This window comes from Pagrus pagrus, assembly GCF_965226575.1.
Source record: "Pagrus pagrus genome assembly, chromosome: 17".
Classification (NCBI taxonomy): domain Eukaryota; kingdom Metazoa; phylum Chordata; class Actinopteri; order Spariformes; family Sparidae; genus Pagrus; species Pagrus pagrus.
The window spans coordinates 25,448,084-25,456,536 of record NC_140201.1 but is presented as its reverse complement, the minus strand read 5'-3'; positions in this window follow the sequence as shown (position 1 = coordinate 25,456,536).

Sequence of the window (8,453 nt, the reverse complement as noted above, 5' to 3'; positions counted from 1 at the left end):
TGCCACCAGCTGGGCACTGTGTAGATTTTGCAAAGACTGTCCTCACTTGACACGGCATCTTGCACTAATAATGTCAGTATATTGAACTGATGCTGTATGCTACTGTACATTTGTATTATACTGTATATCTGTATCAGTATCCATCCTCTTCTGGATATCTGATTATTCTTATATGGCATTTAGAGTGGAAGGCAAAGAAGGAATTCCACTGTACGAGGAAACTGTTTTTTAACTGTACATACAACAACACTTTGACTTGACTTTTTGTCTTTAATAATTCATCCACAAATAAACATTGGTATGTCAAAAATGAAAATTTTGTATAGAAGTGGTTGCAGTAAGTTTGAGAGTTGATTACGGCTCAGCTCTAGAAGTGAAAATGGTTTAAACTCACTGTGGGCTGGCCTTTTAAAGATAAGAGTAAAAGAACAACTTTGTGCATGTCATACAGAACAGCAAGACTTGATGCATTTTCCAAGGGGGAACAGTCACTCCTCAAAGACATCCATGGTGTTTCACTTGGTTGTACAAATGAGGAGCATGTAGTTGTGTGAATGAAAATAAGACCTTGAGTGAGAAGTTCCAACCCTGACTCCTTTCTGATCTCCACACACCTAACCAGTCGTTGTGTGAAGTGGGTGTACTTGTCTGAGTGTTGGTTAAAAAAGTGTCTGGCATAGCCCTTTGAATTATGATGTTGGGATGGTGCTAGGGAATAAAGTGTAAAGAATCAAACAGGTACTGTGATGAAGCCTTCACAGTGGCCATCTATGGACGTCTCAGTGTCAGCCTCTTAGGCTCAGTTTCACATTGCTGGGGAGTGGGGAGCTTAGCTTCACATGTATTCTGAGCTATTCAAGTATACAGATTAAACTCAAACTGCACCTGCAGCTGACAACAACACACAGTTATTCATTTGGTGCTCAGGAACCAAAGTGTTGGATAAGTGGATTAAGGTCCTGTAATTAGAGTTAGGTAATAAGTAATAAGCTCCTTATAAATCCTTAGTAGATGCTCTTTAACATTACAGTGATTATATTTTAATAATACATAATAAAGACATTTATTGTTAGATTATAAGACATTCATAGACACTTGTTGACGTGTTATGAGTTCCTTTTGATTGTTTTTAATAACATTATATACATATTTATTGAGTTTTACTTACTTACCTATTATGTCATTGTTAAAACTTTTCTAAGCTTCTTTTGTTGCTTTATTAGGATTAATAATACACTATTATGCATTTATTAGCAGGTAACCATGTATTTATTAACAGTCAACTATGGTTTTTGCAGCCACTGGAACTTAAGCTAGAACAATGCCTTGTTGGGGTAATAGATCCTTTATTATGCATTTATTTATAGCTAACTATACAACTAGCATGCGTCTTTGTGCATCATCTTTTAATCTAACAATAAACGTTTTAAGATGCTATTATTAACATTTATATAGATTTATTAAGGTTAATAAGGATCTTATACGGTCTTATAGGAGCCTTATTACCGATTACGAAGCATTTACTATAAGGACCTTGATAAAAAGGGTCACCAGAAAACTACAGTATTAACAGAGGAACAGGATTCTGGGTGCTTTTGGGGAAAAAACAACTAGCAAAGAGCAGAGAAGACATAAATCATCCTACACGAGGCAGCATTAAGATCACAGAGCCTGAGCAGCCTGACTGCACTGCACATACAGTACGTACATAACAGCCCCCCGGCTGTGAAATCAAATGAATTTGGAGTGCGGCAAAGAGGAGAATGAGCATGTCACATCAAATTATATGAAATTGGCAGCTAATGCACACATGGTTTTATATGAGCCACCTTCGTCTCTATGAAACTGATGAAGCTGTTGTGTTGCAGATGCTGGAACTGTTGAAGAATAGCTGCTCAGAGACTGTATATGATATAATTAAATTGACAATGAACAACAATTCTTGGCTTCAGTAATATACTTCAACCCATCGTGGATTTATAGTAACAGTGGAAGTAAATAGTAGCCTTAATTCTGTCAATAGAGCACCACATCATCTACACATAAACTCCTGTTCAGACAGATGAATATGGAATTTGTTTCCACTGAAATGGAAATGCATTACAGTGATTTTTTTTTTGTCTTTTGTCAATAGAAATAGCTGATGTATGAAGATATGAAGTTGAAAAACAATGAATCTTAAGTCGTCAACCACCCAATCAGTGGAAAGACCATTAACATTTAGAGGATTTTATTACCTCTAAAACAAAACTTGTTGTCTAAATGATACAATGTCCATGTGGTAAAATATACATGGTGTGACATCCTGTTCCCAGAAAGAACATATTACTAAACATAGGAGCTCCATTAAGACATTTTGTAACCAGTCCTGTTGCATGTCAATGAGAGGCAACATCACATTCCATCTTCAAGTCCAGTCTAAGAGTCAAATATGTCAATGTCTTCAGGACAAAGAGAGAAAAATGTTCTGCTTAGAAATGTAATTTTCAGGGGGAATGATGACTTTTCAATTCATTCGTTTTCATAGTGGTTCTTAAATATTTTCATTTATGTAGTTTTGTAGTGTTAATGATGAATCTTTTTACGTTTTGTATAATGTTTCTTGTTGCTCTTCCTATTCTTTCTATATACAGTATAGCACGTTCTGTTTTGTACAAACTTAAGTACCACCTCTTGGCTGGTCTTCTCCAGTTTATGGATGAAATATAGTGTCACCGTGGCCCTTATTGAACACTGTCAGACCATGACAAGAACTGGCCTGAAGCCGCATGAACCCACCTTTGTAGGTGCTCCATTGACTGATATGTGTGTGACTGTATAAGATTGGGTGTCATGTAGATATACATTTTTGGCTTGAGTTTTGACCTCTTTGGTTTTTTTTTTTTACTTTTTCCCTTCTCCATACACCTGAAAGTAGGTAGTTGTGCCAGAAATGCCACTCTGCTTCTGTTTTCTTTTTTGGTTGTACTTGAACATAGAAAACACTGATGACAGTCTTACACAGATTAACACACACCCACACAAACTTATGCATGCTTGTATGTATGTATGTACATGCTACTGCCATACTGCTCATTCCTGATACATACATGAGCCTGGTTTATTTGTGAATAATGATGTAATTACATAAGAAAAAACCCTGTGCTTTATTATTTCACTATGAAGCCCAAAATCTAAGTGAAGTGGGATGATTGGAAATGTATAGTGCATGGAACAACTGCCATGATGGAGCAGCATGAGATCCAATACTGAGAGGAAATGACTCCACATCACAAAGCCATCTGTGATCCAAACAGTCTTTTCATGAATCCAATTTCAGACAGAAGAGATTCAATTATTATTCAGCATCTATGCACAATTCTAATTCCATCATCAGGGGGGTAATTTGCTTTCTCATTTGTTTTGGGTCTCACTGGCTGAGATGGAAGGGTATCATATACCTGCCTGCCGCGCTAATGTATTGTCAAATGACTGAAGTTATGCAAATGCTGTATTTATTTTTTCTGGTCTATTATTTAGCAGTGGCAAAATGTTGAAACAAATAGCAGCTCCCCTCTGTTTCTCATCAGCGCTGTTTGCCTCCACTCAGCAGCAAACATCGTCCCTTTGCTAATTCAGTGTGGGTTTGTTCAGTGCTCGTTTTATGCACAGTATCTATTGACTGTCCCTTTGCAGCAGGGGGTTCAGGGAGCAGGTGTGCTTGTGGGCTCATGCAGGAGCTGCATGGGCACACGGTGTAGTCGGTGTGTATGAGAGAATAATGATTGGTGCTGGTGAGGGAGCTGCCTGTCATCTCCAGCAGCAGCTCATTAGGAAGGAGAAGAAAGTGGGTTCTTCCTCACAGAGCAGTCCAAGGAAAGCTGAAGGCATGAAGCAGTCCAACAGTCCTCTCACTTAACTGAACATTTTAATACAGCAACCACACCATCAAGAGAGGTTCATATTCCATTCATTTTCATATTCACATGAAAATATTCATATTCCATTCATTTTTAATAGGGGCCACATAGACTGCAGGTCTCAAAATAATCTGAAAAAATCAAAGTTTTCAGGTGATAGTTGAGAGGTGGGTCTGCCAGACGCCCACCACCCTGTTGCTGAGCCCAAACCTATTGTTTCCTGTTACCTGCATATAATACTGACCAGAAAGTCATTCTGGTGAGAGAGAACTTTGCATCCCGGTTGTGAACTTCTCTCTCCACTGATCAGTGAATAAAACTCATCTGGACCAGCCACAGAGTTAGACCCGAAGGATTAGTCTTCTAAGGTGGATCCACCTGGCTTCAGGTTTTGCAGCAAACAAAATTCCTTTTGGACTAGACTCCTGTGTAACGTTATTTGTATCCATATAAATAGATGATGACGGCCCGCTGAACCTGCTGTTTAATATAGTCGGCCACTTCAAATGATATCTATGTGGCTGATAATCACTGAGAACTAATATTTATTCGAGTACTAACATAGCAGGTAGCTGCAGGCTGCAGGCTGTCGTTTCTAGAAAGCACCTGGATTTCTGTTAAATGCCTTTGCTGGTGTTTGTGCAGGTGCATTGATTGCCTGATGATATAGCTGCTAATAAAGTAGCTTATTTGTAAAACATGTCCAACTAAGCTAGAGGGGCTATCACCTCTTGTGGTACATAGCGATATTGTGAGACAGGTTTGGCCAGGGCTAGCTGGTTAGCATGCTAGATTCAGTCAACATAATCAAGTATTAGATGTCTGACATAATGACAGCATCTGACAAATTACCCCTCTAACACTACATTGTATGCTCCACATACTCTATTCCAAAAGAAATTCCTGCATGTGTGAAAATATGTCACCATGGCTCATGTATGGCGCCACATTCCACTAGCAATACTCTCTTTGATGTTCCTGTGAGTTTTACATTAAAAAAAGCCTCACTGCATCATTTATTTCCATTTGAAAAAGTATTTCTGTTTCATCTCCTATCCACCACAACACAAACCCATGAGCTGTGCTGATAGCCTATTACAGACCCAGCCATTTCCCATCTACTTGCAGATTCAGTTCACACCAAATCCTCCGCTTATGTGCCGAGCACAAACAATCAGAAAGGGTCTTCCTTGATTAGCTACCATCTTGTAACAGTCTTCTTCGAAAAACAATCCTAACCCTCACACATCCATCAGTCCCTTCTTACCCTCCACTTTTATCTCCAGGCTGATGTGCTTCATTGTGGAAAGTCCAATTACTGAAAAATGAAAATTTCCAGCCCATAGGTTGGAATTATACTTCTTTCTTTAGGCATTACTATCAAGACAAGTAAGCAAGAGCTACAGAGGGGCTTTTCCATTTATCAGCCTCCACAAAGAGCTGAAAAATTATATATGAACAAAGAACAGACGGGAGGCTGCATTTGGTTATTGTGTGTGTGTGTGTGTGTGTGTGTGTGTGTGTGTGTGTGTGTGTGTTTCTTTGTTCATATGTGATAACTAGAGCTCGGAGTTAATCCATCTGTTGCCACATGGTGTTGGTTCTTGCAGCAATGTGAGCAAGGTAGAAGTGAGAGAATTCCGCCTGTGCTCATGCACACACACACTACATCCTGTGCAGTATGTGTTCGAAATCATAAATTACATAACCACAATAAAATAAGGATTATGAATAAAAATGAGTCACAATTAAAGCTATGTAAGTAAGGGTTACACTGTTTATATTACACATACTATTGTACATACTATGTCTATTTCTATTTCTTACCTTTTTTATTATATTGTTTATTTTTTACTACTATTATTGTTTATTGTTAAATTGAACTGTCCTTTGGCTGCTGTGACACAGAAATTTCCCCGTTTGCGGAACAAATAAAGGAATTCTGATTGTGATTCTGAAGGGTTACATGTAATTAATCACAGCTTCTGGTGTGCTGGCATTGGGAGAAAGAACATATCACATACCACATGGGTTGCAGGAGGCGAGATGTATGAACAGTTGAATGGCCTGCCATAAGGTTCTTACTTAATAGTTGATTACCACATGCCCTGATAAAAAAAAAATCTAGGTGGACAGTAGAAAAAAAAGGAAGGAAAATCAGAGGGAAAGAGAGTCATGCTTTGGCCAAGAGGAGGTGGTGAACAAAATAGTAGAGCATAGGTGGGAGAGTGAGGTAGTGTGACTTAGTGAGCTCAATTTTTATCGTTTATTGACATATAAGTGTATGAAGTATATTGACATTTGGTCGAATACATTTATATATATATATATATATATATATATATATATATACATATATATATAATCATTTTTACTTATATAGCCTAATATCACAATCACAATTTACAATCTGTACAGTGAACGACATCCTCTGTCCTTAGACCCTTGATTCGAGTGAGGAAAATCTTACTCCCTTTTAATGGGGGAGAAAAAGAAAATGGAAGAAACCTCAGGAAGAGCCACAGAGGAGGGATCCCTCTCCCAGGACGGACAGGCATGCAATAGATGTTGCATGTACAGAAAAGAACAACAAAATCACAGTTTACAGGTTGCATTGACAGAATATCTGATACAAATTATAATATATGTAAAGTGTGTGGATCCAGGAGACGACTGAGCAGGACGAGGCATTGCCAAGTGGTGCCCGAGCCACACTACTTCCCCTCCACCATGGTGACCTGGAAGAGGGCAGGCCACACAAGATAATTAGCAGTAAAACAGAAAAGATCAGAGTGAAGAGGCATCAAATTTGACATATATGTGTGTGTGTGTGTGTGTGTGTGTGTGTGTGTGTGTGTGTGTGTGTGTGTGTGTGTGTCTAAAAGCCTGTGACAGTCTTATTTGTATTATGATACACCAATGCCCCAACACCAGGCCTATTTAACTGGCCCATGGGCCGCAGGAGAAATCAGACTGACCCGCCAATCAGTTCTGTTTACAATTAAATAAAATTCAAAGGACCTATTTGTAATTACCAGTCACCCAGTCCAACGGAATAGGGGGCAATAATTTCCCCTTTCAAGGAGCTATTTTTAATTTCTAGCCACCTGCATGGGGCAATAGGGGGCAGTATTTACCCATTGCTCAAGGTTTAATTCAAACCCTATTGCCATTTACCTTGCATATGTAAATTGTATGTATATATTTATGTACCTATATATCCACCATTGCTCAGTTACATTTTTTAATGACACAATAATTGCTAGATAAAAGTTGGAGGTATACATTGATACTACATTTTGAGAACAGCTCATTCTATTGGTGTCTGTGTAAGCAGGCACACTAAACGACCACTGTAACCAACATTTGAGTAAAGCTGACACAAAAGCCTTTCCAGCAGGTTGGAATGTTTCATTTCAGTTTTTGTCAACACAAGAAGCCTTTCATATTTTTGCATTGTTTTTGCATATTACAAAGTTTACAAAATGTACAAAAATATCAGTGCAATAGTGAACGCTTAAATGCCACTCCCTTTTGAGAGGAAGGAATTTGCCCTGGTGTTTGGTGCGTGATAAATGAAGTCTTATTACTGCAACAGTCAAGATCATAAATATACAATATAAAAAATACTATAGCAAGTATATATGTTTTACTGTACAGTTTTGCGCAAACCTCTTCATCAGTGGATGTGCAAAAGTTCACAGTATAGAGAATATATGTCATGGGATGATGGTCAAAGATGTTAGCTGATGTAATGTATAGATGAGAATAAAGGGCAGGGTGGTTATTCATCAATGGGGGTGGGGGGGTTGAACTGGAATTCTGGTCCTAAAAAGACAAAGATGTGGTAGGGCAGTTAGTTTAGTTCAAACACATTGTTTTTATTAGTACTGTGTTTATTATACAGTGTGAACAGTGATGTGATCAGAATCAGATATACACAGTGTGAACAGTGATGTGATCAGAATTAGATATACACAGTGTGAACAGTGATGTGATCAGAATTAGATATATACAGTGTGAACAGTGATGTGATCAGAATCAGATATACATAGTGTGAACAGTGATGTGATCAGAATTAGATATATACAGTGTGAACAGTGATGTGATCAGAATCAGATACAGTGTGAACAATGATGTGATCAGAATCAGATATAAACAGTGTGAACTTTGCAGTGTTTTGAATGTTTTTTATAAAGCCCTCTGTACATGTAGGATATGACTGATAGGATCTTTAATTTTAATATCACAGACAGGATTTATTCATTATTTCACTCAGATGATGTCAGTACTCATAATACATACATCACAGTGCTATCTGCCCTCTTTCAGGAAGAAGGTAAAGAACAGTTGTGTACAAAACTAATGATTTTATATTGTCACATAGTGGAAACATGGACTGCAGAGAAAAACATGTTCATCAGACAGCCACATGGTTTCACATGGTACACGGTTTACAAAGTACAACGAACCAAGATCTTCAGCTACTTTAGACTTACTTGTCACTGTCACTCAGTCCAATGCTTGATATAGCAGCATCTTCCAGCTCTGCAG